The sequence below is a fragment of the Macrotis lagotis genome, chromosome X (assembly GCF_037893015.1).
Source record: "Macrotis lagotis isolate mMagLag1 chromosome X, bilby.v1.9.chrom.fasta, whole genome shotgun sequence".
Lineage (NCBI taxonomy): Eukaryota > Metazoa > Chordata > Mammalia > Peramelemorphia > Peramelidae > Macrotis > Macrotis lagotis.
Window position 1 is genome coordinate 220880068 of NC_133666.1, and position 12317 is coordinate 220892384.

Consider the following 12317-nt stretch of genomic DNA (forward strand, 5'->3'; position numbering starts at 1 on the left):
TTTTACCATCTCATACTAAATAATTAAAAAAAAATTTGCATGCCACTCAGTTATGGTGAGTGATAGAGACATTCTGCTTGCATTTTGAATTCAGCATCAAAAATACATTTAAAAAACCACCATTAAGTTTTCATGTAGAACAATGAAGGCAATGTGGTCAATAGATTAGTCCAGAAGTGTCAGACATACTGCCCTGAAACCCCTTCCAGATTAAAATGTCAGGAAATATTTGACAAAATAAATAAAAATACAATAAAACAGATATTTCATTTTAACATGGTCATCAAGGGTCTTTAAGGATGAATGGGTGGTTCTCATTTCTATTTGAGTTTGGCAATACTAGATTAGAAAATTCATCAATGATTCAATGATTGTTTTTTAGGCTATTTTAGATTTTAAATAATGATTCTTTGCTTTTTTCCCAAGACATTCTTTTGAAATCATATGAAGTAGAATCATGGAATTTTAGAGTAAGAAATCTTATAGGTCATTTTAGTCTAAACCCTTAATTTGACAGGCCCAGGGAGGCTAAGATTTATACTTCACGATATAATTACTATTTGAAAGATTAACAAATTTCTTCTGAATTAAGATAATTGTGGAAACTAATGGCAGGTTTGTGGATGACATAAAGGGATGTGTCATTTCTCTCCAATATAAAAATAGACTAATGTATATTTCCATAGTTAAGGCCTTTTGCAGCATTTATACAACATATTAAATTGATAATAACAATAACAATAATAACTGAAATTTATAGAACACTTTAGCTTTTGCAAATCACTTTATATATCTCCTTTGAGCCTCACAATAAATCTGCATTATAACCTATGCACTACTGTGCAAACTCTAGGAAGTTGCTAATATTTTTGAACTTCAAGAGCCTCAAAGACCCATCATTCCACTAATTTTGTATTGTGTTTTCTCTTTTATATAATCTTTCATATTCTAAACATTCCTTTAAAAGGGACATTTTTTCATTTTGCTTGCATTTACATTCCTAGGACCTAGCACAGTGCTGTAAATGTTCTATCTCCCTCTAAAACACACACACACACACACACACACACACACACACACACACACACACAGAACTACTCATAACATCATACTTTATAGAAAAGTATTTAAAACAATTTCTCTAGACTTGTAATGTGCCAATCAGCTTCCTTTCTTTTCCAAACAGGCAGTTCAGCATCATCTTGTCACTTCTTGGTGACTTACTACATAGTACCAACCACTCTATAATAGGAGTTTTCCCATATTAGTGTTCCCCTGACCATTTGTTATTTCAAATTAGCAGTTGCATTACACTCTTTTGTCATATTCCTTGCCAATCATAACAGTTTTTGATTTTTAAAAATCTTCTTTTTTCCCAATCTTCTTTTAAGGGAGAAAAAATTCTCTTTATTTTGGGATGGATTTTTTCTTAGGTTTTTGGGTACAAATCTATAAAAAGCATAACCTTTTATTGAATCTTACAGAGATGATCTCTTTATATTATTTGTATTATCAAGTCAATAATTTCAAAGGAGTTTTCAGTTTTAAGAATTCATCACAGCAAAGTGGCAATGGCAAACAAAAGTAGGATAACCCTGACTTTGAGGGTTATCTTTGAGGAGAAATCTTCTAATTGCATAGAGTTTGAGACACTGAAATCTATAAGACATACTATTTTGGGTGTCCCAAAAGTCTTAGAACTGTTTAAAACTATTAGAATTTAAAAAGATACTAAGATTTTTGGGACATCCTGTGTATGTATTCTCCATAGCAAGGATTTCAGGTAGGTCAGACTCTGAAAAATCCTTCAGGTTTTATAATTTTTTTATATAAGTGGTCTCAAATAAAATAACTATAATACATACAAGGGCAGCTAGATAGTCTAACGGAAAGAGGACCAGACTTGGAGTCAGGAAAACCTGATCTCACATCCAATCTCTGGACAAATCACTTAACCCTGTTTGCCTCAGTTTACTGATCTATAAAATGATTTGAAAAGGAAATGGCAAATCAGTCATGAAGAGTCAGACATGATTAAAAATGATGATACATACTTAGGTATGTTTATAATTTGTTATACACACACACACATATATATCTATATCTATATCTATCTATCTATCTATCTATATATCTATAGTGTTGTTTCTGTACACTCTGTATGTATAATTTCCAAATCTAAATTTCTAGCCCTAATTTCTCCCTGAACTGCAGATGTTCATTTCTAACCCTATTCTGAACATTTTCATGTGTAAGTCCTGCCAAAACCTTAAACTTAACATATATAAAATTAAAACCATTATCTTCATGCTCAAACCTCTTAACTGTCTTTTATCTGTTTATGGTTTTAGTTAGATTAGAAATTCATTTGTGAATTCTCCCTTATTCAGTTATTCAGCAGGTTCTGCTTAATCATCCTCTCCTTTCCATATCCATTCTTTATTCCTATCCTAGTTTAGATCCTTCTTTTTTTCCACCTCTTATAATGGTTTTCTGACTGATCATCCTAACTTTCTAATTCATATCAATTTTTAAAAATCATAGATCTGGTAAAGTCTCTTTACCTACAACTCTCAATGACTGCCTTTTGTCTACTGAAAAAGTCTAATATTTCTGTGTGATAATAGATGAAATCTGAGCAAAATAAGAAAATTCAATTTATGCTACAAAATGTTTTTAATCAAATAACATGTATTTTACTTTTATATTTGACAAATTATCTTTTTGGTTCAAAATAAGGAAACCTTTTTCTCAAATTGAAAATTCCACAGCTAATATTTGTGAATTTTGATAGTAAAGTAATATGAACAACTGAAAAACAGTAACTTCATTTTTTATTCATTGAATAACAGAAAATAGACATCGTGATGAATTTTTCCTAACTCAAGAAACCTTACTAAAGGTATCCCTTGTTTTATACAAGAAATATTCAGAAAGTTGGATGTGCTTAGAATTTTGGTAATCAAATCCTATTTCAAATGTATTGAAGACTTATAAAAGACTTTATAAAAGAAACTCTTCAGACATATTATTATTTGTAAAGCATCACATCTCTTGGTATTAGGGATGACTACCTCTTAATTTACTTAATTTACTTGTCTTGTTTATTCAGACTTCCACATTTTTTTCCCCTAAAGTCATGTATCCACTGATGATTTCAGATGACTTTTTCCTAAAAAATGTCACCAATAATGAACAAGTCAACAGTCCTTAGAAGATGGGTCATGAAAGTTGGAGCAGAAGCAAGGAACCTCATGAAGTAAGTGATTGACAGTTGAAAATCAGATCTAAACAAAGGTTACATACAGATTGGAAACAGCTAAAGAAAAGTGCATGAATTTAGTTTATTGAGATGTAAACTGCATCTATCCAGTTGGAAATTCTAAAATGGGGGTTCAATGGTATATGGTGTTTTTCTGCAGTCAGTCTATGACTCCCATAGCCTATGGTTCAAGTATGACAGTTGTTGAATTTCACGCCTTGACTTTGGTGAAGTGGAAGCCTCAAAGTGAATTCACTTAGCGAGAATGACTTCACTATTCAGCACCGGTTTCAACCAGTCAAAAATGTTGCTGTTTTGGCTTAATTACAGGAAGAGTCTGAAACTCATGGTTTCTGTGACAACGCAGGGTCAGGTGACCTGGATATGTCCTGCCAAGCTGTTCCTGAGGAATAAATAGGCTGTTTGTAAACAGGACGGCTCAGCATTCTCTCCCAAGATTTCAAGTTCACAAAGCATGAGGCAGCTGGGGGAAGGGTCAGAGGTGAAAGGTGACAAGCCATCTTGGGCCCATTCTTATGGGGAGCCTCTGGCTGCAGTTCAGACCGAGGTCCTGGAAATGCGCCATGGATAGGCCTCCTGCCAAGGGATTTGTTACTGTGAGAGCTCGGCTTAGCAGGATTTTATTACAAAAATTGTCTCCATTCTTTTGATGGTTTATGAAAGCACCCAAAAGAAGAGAATAAAAAAGAAATGTATCTGTAGCAAACCTGTAAACACATTCATTTCTCACACAGAATATCATCAGAATAATGTTTCTTTTCTAGGGAAGAATCCCCTAAAAGTGAATTTACTATATAAAGTAATAACTGGAGATTGTTGGCAAACCACATTCCAGAAAAAAAAGATGCATGAAAATAACTAAGAGGATTAAAAACTACTGACAATTCACTTGGGGCTGTTGCAGATTTTGTGGGAGGCTGTCTAATTCTGCAGCCTGTCCTCCTCAGAGGTGAGATCTTTGTTTTAAAAGATCTAGTGAGATCTAGTAACTAATGAGCCCACTTACTCTTCTATGTCATACCTGTCTTGAGCATTAGGACCTTGTATGGAAAATGAAGGAAAGATAGAATTTGCCTTACTCAAATTTTCCTATTTCCCTGTAGATTTTTGCAGATAAATGTTAGGTTTGGGCTTTTGGGGGATGTTTTAGACACTAATGAATTACCTTTAATACTTTAAATATTGTATTCATTCACCTTGGGCTACTAGGTGATTCACTGGTCTTAGAGAGAGGAGGAAGAGAGTTTGAATATGACCTCAGATCCTTGATACTTACTAGCTGTATGACCTTGAGCAAGTCACTTAACCCTATTTACCTCACATCCAGGGCCATCTCTTAGTGTCCTGACTCATATCTGGCCACTGGACCCAGATGACTCTGGAAGAGAAATTGAGGCTGATGACTTAGCACAGCATTCCCTCACTCAAATCCAATTCATGCACTTGTTATAGCATTACCTACCTGATGTCATGGTCTTCTTTGGGAACAAAGGATAAGGATAGACAGCTAATGTATAATGGATAGGGTACCAAATTTCAGCCAGGGAGACTTGGATTCAAACCTGCTTCAAATATGTACTAGCTTTGCAACCCTGGGCAAGTTATTTTACCTCTCTGTGCATTTGGTTTTTAAAGTATGAAATGAAGGCATTGGACGTTATGTCTTCTAAGATCCTTTCCAGTACTTCAACTGTGAATGGAAGATCCAATCATTGGATTCCAGTGACAAATTATATCCACACAGGTCAAAATGAGTTTGATTAAAGAAAAAGAAATTTAGGAAGAAAAATTGGAGAAGACCATGGTAGAAACCTTCATATGAAGTTTGGTTAATAACCTTCATTCTGTAATGGTGTGACATCAGATAGTATGGGAAGTATATAATTTTTCTATATGACCTTTACATACTTGCTTATTTTTTATTTGTAGAACAATGAAACACTTCTATTTTATCTTTCAAAATAATTGTTTAAGTGGAATTACGTGAAGATTTCCCATTTCATGGACCTTTGCTAATTTGCTCCCATCCAGAAAAGCTCAAGAATCATATTTATTATCTGAAGAATGGGAAGTCATTTGCCATTATCTTCCCCTTATTAGATTCCTTGGGATCATGAACACATATGTATATGAGACAAATTGGTAAATAGAAATCTATTCTATCTTAATAATGAAATTATGCATATATAATAGTCTTTAAATCATGAAGTGTTATGTTATTATTAAATATATTATACAACATAGTAGCAACAACACTAATTTTGCCCTTGTGCAGAAATTTATGAGCTCTTTTTTATATTTTTTTGCTGTGCTCAAACGTGGGCATTTTGATCAAATTTCCCTTTTGATTTATAGTTAAAAAGTACAAACCTGGACTGCAGAGTCATTTCATTAATTTCTCTGTGTCCTAAAAACGCATAATTTTAAAAAAATTTCTCTTTCTTTTAATATAATAAAATAATTATAAGTGAGTGATTAAATCATCATCATTATCATCATCATCTCAGAACTCATATTGCTTTAAGATTTAGAAAGTGCAATGGAATAAGTAAAACAAATATTTTTAATCCCTGCTTTTGTAAAAAAAAGAAAGGCAAGTAACTTTCTCAGAGTAATATGGATTTGTAGATACAACACTGGTGTGGAAGTCATAATGACCAGAATTCAAATCCTTCCTCAGACACTTACTATCTGCGTGACCATGAGCAAGTTACTAAACTGTTCACAGTCTCAGTTTCTTCATCTGCAAAATGGGTACCATAATAGTCTTTACCTTCCAGGGTCATTGTGAGGAAAAAAATAGATGATATTTGAAAATGCTGTGTAAACAATAAATTGCTATATAAATGCTAATTATTATTGTTATCATATTTAATTATAAGAGGTGGTACTTGAGCTCAGGTCTTCTAACTCCAAGCCTACAAGGCTTTTGACAGTATACCACATTTTCTTACACCATAGAGTATGGATATTGGTAAGGAATGTTAAAAATAATCCAGCCTAACATTCTCATTTTTATAGATGAGGAAACTGTGACCCAGAAAGGTATTAGATCAGAGAATTTGACTGGAAGGAGATTTAGTAGTCACCTAATCTAATCTCTTAATTTCACAGATGAGGAACAAAGGTCCAGAAGTCTATGACAATTCAGATCTCTTGATTCTTAGTTGAGATTCTTCCCATGATTGTAAATTAAAAAAAAATCTACCTAAGATCAATTAGAATGCTTGTCAATCATTAAAACTGGGGCCATGTGTACTCTTTGATAGAATATTTCAAATGCTATCCTTGCTTCATTTCTATTGGTTTTGTTACAGTCTCTAATGCCTTTGTTGCTGCAGTAGATACTATTACCAATTGCTGTTGTTGCTGCTACATGTTGGTTATTAGTCTGAAGAAATCAGAACTCAGAAAAGGAGGAGGAAGAAAGCTATTGGAAAGGTTCTGGTTTGTCCTTAGACACTAATGGGGATTAAAGAATCTTGAGTACACTGTCCTCTACTTTAGAAATGAATAAAAAAGGGGTGGCTAGGTGGCGTAGTGGATAGAGTACCGGCTCTGGAGTCAGGAGTACCTGGGTTCAAATCTGGTCTCAGACACTTAATAATTACCTAGCTGTGTGGCCTTGGGCAAGCCACTTAACCCTGTTTGCCTTGCAAAAACCTAAAAAAAAAAGAAATGAATAAAATATTTTTGATTCCTGATGGAAGAGATCCTTATTTTATTGTTATGGGAAATCTTTCTGTCAGGGAGGATACTGATCCTTCCACAAATTAAAAGACAGTCCTTGTGGTTTTCTGTGGATAAAACTATACCCACAAGAAAACACAAAAAAATCAAATCCATCACCAGTACCTTATGTTTTGGTGAGGAGTTTCTCAATCAATCACTCAATCACCAAATGTTTATTAAGCATCTACTGTGTTTAAGAAACTATTTCTAGGTGAGGATACAAAGGAGTAAAACAGTCCCTAATCTTAAGGAACTTATACTATAGGGAGAGCAGATATTAGATAAGGCTGACATAGGTCAATTCAAATACATACATACAGAGAGAAAAGAGATAATTTTGGAGGGAAGGCATGAATAGTTGAAAGATCAGGGAAAGACCATATAGAACAGGGTGGGGAACCTTTTTTTCTGTTAAGGGCCATTTGGACATTTATAACATAATTTAAGAGCCATATACAATTATCTACTTAAAAATTAACCTGATATATTTGGACAAACATTTAATTAATCCACCCTTAAAAAACTTCTAGATTTACTGAATTTGAGTCCTGTCTATGTTACCTTGATAATGTCAGATCAAATGGTTTTGAGGTAATATGGCCAATGGGTCAGAAATTACCTGCTTCTGTTATAGAAGGTGGCACCTGAACTTATATCAATGGGGTCACCTACATGAAGGAAGATAAAACATTTAAAAGTAGGGGAGGGGAGAGAGAGAGAGAGGGAGAGAGAGAGAGAGACAGAGAGACAGAGAGACAGAGAGACAGAGAGACATAGAGAGAGACAGAGACCAAGAAAAACAAAGACAGAAACAGAGAGAGAGAGAGAGAGAGAGAGAGAGAGAGAGAGAGAGAGAGAGAGAGAGAGAGAGAGAGAGAGAGAGAGAGAGAGAGAGAGAACAGGGATAGAGACACAGAGAGAAAGTCAGAAAGAGAGAGACAGAAAAAAGTCAGAGACAGAGAGACAGAGAAACAGAAGGTCTTGGTGGCTGGAGTATAATGAGGTGGCATAATAATACATAATAAGACTGGCAAGGTATTGGAGGGTTTAAATATAAATAGAGGAAGTTATATTTGATCCTAGAGATAACAGGGAACCATTGTAGTTTACCCTTTAGAAAAATCCCTTGGGCAGTTCTGTGAAGGATGGATTGGATTGGAGAGAGTCTTGAGACAGGGTGACCAACTAATGATGTAGATGCGAGGTAGTTGTTCCTTTGAAGACTGAGCTGAAGTCTATCAACTTGGTAGGACATGTTTCTGCTCCTCTGGTATAAATGTGAATGACACAAGATTATCTTCCCTCAATGATAAAGCACCAACAGGACTTTAATAGAAATTTAATTTCTAACAAGTAAATTTTTAGTGTATGTAACCCCTCCTCCAAAGCTCATAGTGTAGAACATTCTCCTTATTGGTGGAGATGAATGTTCTGCTTTGCATTGATGGGGTGGGCTGAGTTGGTGAGTATGGAGAAAGCTCCTTGAGACTCTAAGTTACAAGTATTCCTCAATATTCCTCAAGCAATAAGTTGCTTTGGGTGCTTCTGGCTTCCATCACTGAGAGGGAAGATAAAAGAGATTAACTCCACTTCAGTTTGCTTAAGGAAAAGACTGGGAAAATGTGAAAGGAGCTGGAAGTCTTTATCATCTATCACCTGCTTGCTACAATAGAGGCTTCTGGAAATTTTCTTTTGGGTAAGATCTAGAATTCTCCTTCTTGGTTAAGCTGAGTTATCTTGGTCCCAAAGGGAGAACTATTGTCTGGTATATATTCTCCTATTTATACCTTTCTTTAATATTTTACTATGATTTGGACAAGTGAATTTCTTTGCTCTTTACTATGTGTATTCATTGTGGAACTGGTATTTGGTGGGAAAGGGGTCAAGCCTTGGATGTAGAGCTTTGAGTTCCTTTTTTCCTTAATAATAATAGCAATTGGGGCAGCTAGGTGGAATAGTGGATAGAGCACCGGCCCTGGAGTCAAGAGTATCTGAGTTCAAATACGACCTCAGACACTTAATAATTACCTAGCTGTGTGGCCTTGGGCAAGCTGCTTAACCCCATTGCCCTGCAAAAACCTAAAAAAATCATGATAGCAATTGTGCCATTATTGATGAGTAGAAGTTAGATTAAACCTGATCACATACCTTAGACCAACAATATTTAAGGAAATAAACAGATACTTTAGCCTGATACCCTTCTCTCTAAGGACTACAGAGTGGCTTCCAGCCCCAATTTCCTGCCTCTCTTCCTGGACAAAATTTCTGAATGCATTTATACGAACTTTTTTTTAAGTAAAAAAAGAGTTGAAAAACAAACTCTTTTTACTTCTTTCTTGCTAGGAACTAAACAATTTCTTATAGAATATGTGACCTTGGGCAAGTCACTTAAACCTGATTGCCTTAAACCCAGGGCCATCTTTAGTTGTTCTGATTCATATTTGATCACTGGATCCAGATGATTCTGGAGGAGAAAGCGAGGCTGGTGATTTAGCACAGCATTTCCTCACTCAAATACAATTCATGTGCTTGTCATGGCACCACCTTCTGATGTTGTGGTCTTCAAAAATGAAGGAAAAAACATTTTTATATGCTGAAATATCTAGAGTGTTTACTAAGAAAGGGAAGAGAGATATGTGTGTGTGTGTTCACTATTACATATTAACTAAAAGTAATCTTGAAGTATTACATATTAACTAAAAGTAATCTTTACAACCCATATTAATAGAAGTAGATCCTACAGGTGACCAATTTATTCACCTTCCTTTAATGTGACTGCTTTTTTGAATGAGATTATCCCAATTTATATTGTCTAGAGCTTGTATGTGAAAGGTTGCTTGCTATTTGTCCCCTCCATGTTGAGCTCCTTGGAAACAGGGATGTTTTACCTTTCTTTTTATCTCTTGTTCTCAGCACCTATGGGGGGCATACTAGGTGCTTGATAAAGTCTTGTTGATTTGAAAGGCTTTAACTACCTAAGGGAAAAGGAGAGGAGAAGAGAGATAGTTTTTTTTTTGATAATTCAACCCCCCCCCAAAAAAAAAACTATTAAGGAAAAAAGAAGGGTTTTTTTTGTTTATTTTGCTGGTATAATATGAATCACCTCAATCAGTAATTATAAGCTCAATTTGAGATAATTGCTTACTTAGTCTTCACAGTGTATCTGTATGACCAATCAGCCTGAGTCAATGTTGGGTTCCAATAGAACCGATATTTCTTCACTCTTTTTCTTTTTATCCTGGCAAATTCAGTCATCCATTAACCCTTGGTATCATCTGAAGATTCTGTTAGCCAAATGCCTTGTTTTAAAAGGCTGTTTCAAATGACTCTTCTTATTTCTCCAGCAGTAATAACAGAGCAGCTTTACCAACTGTCATTTGCATTATGTGAGAAATAAATAATCTTCAGCATCACCAAACCCGCCTAGCCAGCATATGTCTAACAAGACTACAGTTATACATACACACACAATATATGTATACAAAATTTCCTCTTCATTACTCACATCCTTTTTTGAATTGTTCTAAGCCAAAAGCATGGATTGCCCAGACATACTGTTTATTTCACTACTGGTGTTATTTTCAGCATTCCTCAGAGAAAGTACTTTTTTAATTCTTTATATGGTGAATCCCGAAATAGCCAAATGAAGTATATGATACAACTAATAAGTCTTCTTTTGCTTCTTAAATCAAAACCGACCATGATGAATCCTTTAATAGTGTAAAATGGCAAATATGAGTGAAAATAATCTATTCACTTTTCATTGCCCCCTATTTATCCTAGGGTAATTCAGAAATCTGTATGTTCAGATTCACAGTTTTTTCCCATAGGGGCCTTTCATTTAGTTATAAGGAATCCAAAACACAATTAGTTGGAGATACTTCCTGAGAAATAGGAATAGACTAGTTTCCATTCCACATTTAAATAGAAAACTGTAGGGGTGGCTAGGTGGTGCAGTGGATAGAGCACCAACCCCAGAGTCCAGAGTACCTGAGTTTAAATCTGGCCTCAGATGCTTAATAATTACCTAGCTGTGTGGCCTTGGGCAAGCCACTTAACCTCATTTGCCTTGCAAAACCTAAAAAAAATAGAAAACTGTGGGCATATCAGAAATATCTGATATTTCACCTATGTCCTTTCTCAGGCCATTTCCTTTTCCTTTTGTTAGGAGATGTGTCCATATCTGAGGTTTGCTACAGAGATTTTGTGAGTTATGTGAGTATATAATTATATGAGTATAGATCCCTGGATCCCACAATATAAAAATCTGATTCCGGATGGACATGTATCAGAATAAATGCTCCCTAATTTGGGCTAATGCATTTTCCAATCAAACTCTGCTTCTCTTCTTGTTGATGGAGCACAGTTATATATGTGTTATTTATATGTGAGGAAGGCAATACAAATATCATTGTCTCTTTTATGGATGAGAAAAACCAGTGTTCATAGTTTACACAGCTAATAAGCCTCTGATTCAGAATTTGAACCCAGAAATATGATTCCAAGTCTAGTGCTCTTTCTGCTTGTCACAATGTTCTTTAGCAAGTCTGGTATTGAAAAAAAAGGGTTAGACTTGAAGTTTAAAACACATACCATCACACAGACACACAGACACAGACCCACAGACACCCCCCCCCAATTTCAATTCTACTTTAGACACATTTAGCCTAAAAACAACTACTCAGATACTTAGTTTTCTCTTCTCTTCTCTAAAATAGATACAACAATAGGGGCACTAATCTATTGCTGAGAACTGTGAAGATCGCACTTTGTAAATTCTTAGGTACTACTTGAATGATTATTATTCTTCCACTTTAATGATTATTCTATTTTTCTAATAATTCCCCTAATTTGGGTAGAAATGTTTCTGCATCATGCTGAAAAGAAGTAAATTGTCTTTTCTAACCACCTTTTTGAAATAATTCTTGAGGTAGTCCTAGATCTTCAAAAACAGAAAATGAAATTGGCTTTAAATTAAAAAGAAACTTAAGAAAATATTATATCATATAAAAATATGTAAAAATAAATGATCAGGTTAAATTTTAGGCAATCTTTATTTCTGACCACTTATAGGAATAATAACAGCTACATAGCAATGTTTACCACTAGAATCTGACTATGAGGCCTTGATGTAGTATGGAAGTTAATCTGAGTTCTTAGAGGCTGGGCTTTTAGACTGTGGGTCTTGAAAGGTCTTCTTTTCATTGGAAAGACTTCATGTTTGAGGCAGTGATTTTTGGTGTGTGTTTGTGTGTGTGTGTGTGTGTGTGTGTGAGAAAGTCAGCCAAATGGAAAGCCAGCT

General features: G+C 34.9%; 1 long non-coding RNA gene across 7 annotated transcripts in view; it reads left to right on the plus strand.

Moving 5' to 3' along the window:
- The window catches only part of LOC141502508 (uncharacterized), a 93457-nt gene that overhangs the window by 44933 nt on the left and 36207 nt on the right, over positions 1 to 12317 (plus strand). For 5 of the 7 annotated variants that reach the window (XR_012472564.1, XR_012472560.1, XR_012472561.1 and 2 more), the window contains one exon: positions 3113 to 3259. This is a non-coding gene — a long non-coding RNA (uncharacterized LOC141502508). The remainder of the gene's footprint in view (positions 1 to 3112; positions 3260 to 12317) is intronic. The other 2 variants (XR_012472565.1, XR_012472566.1) reach the window with 2 other exon arrangements.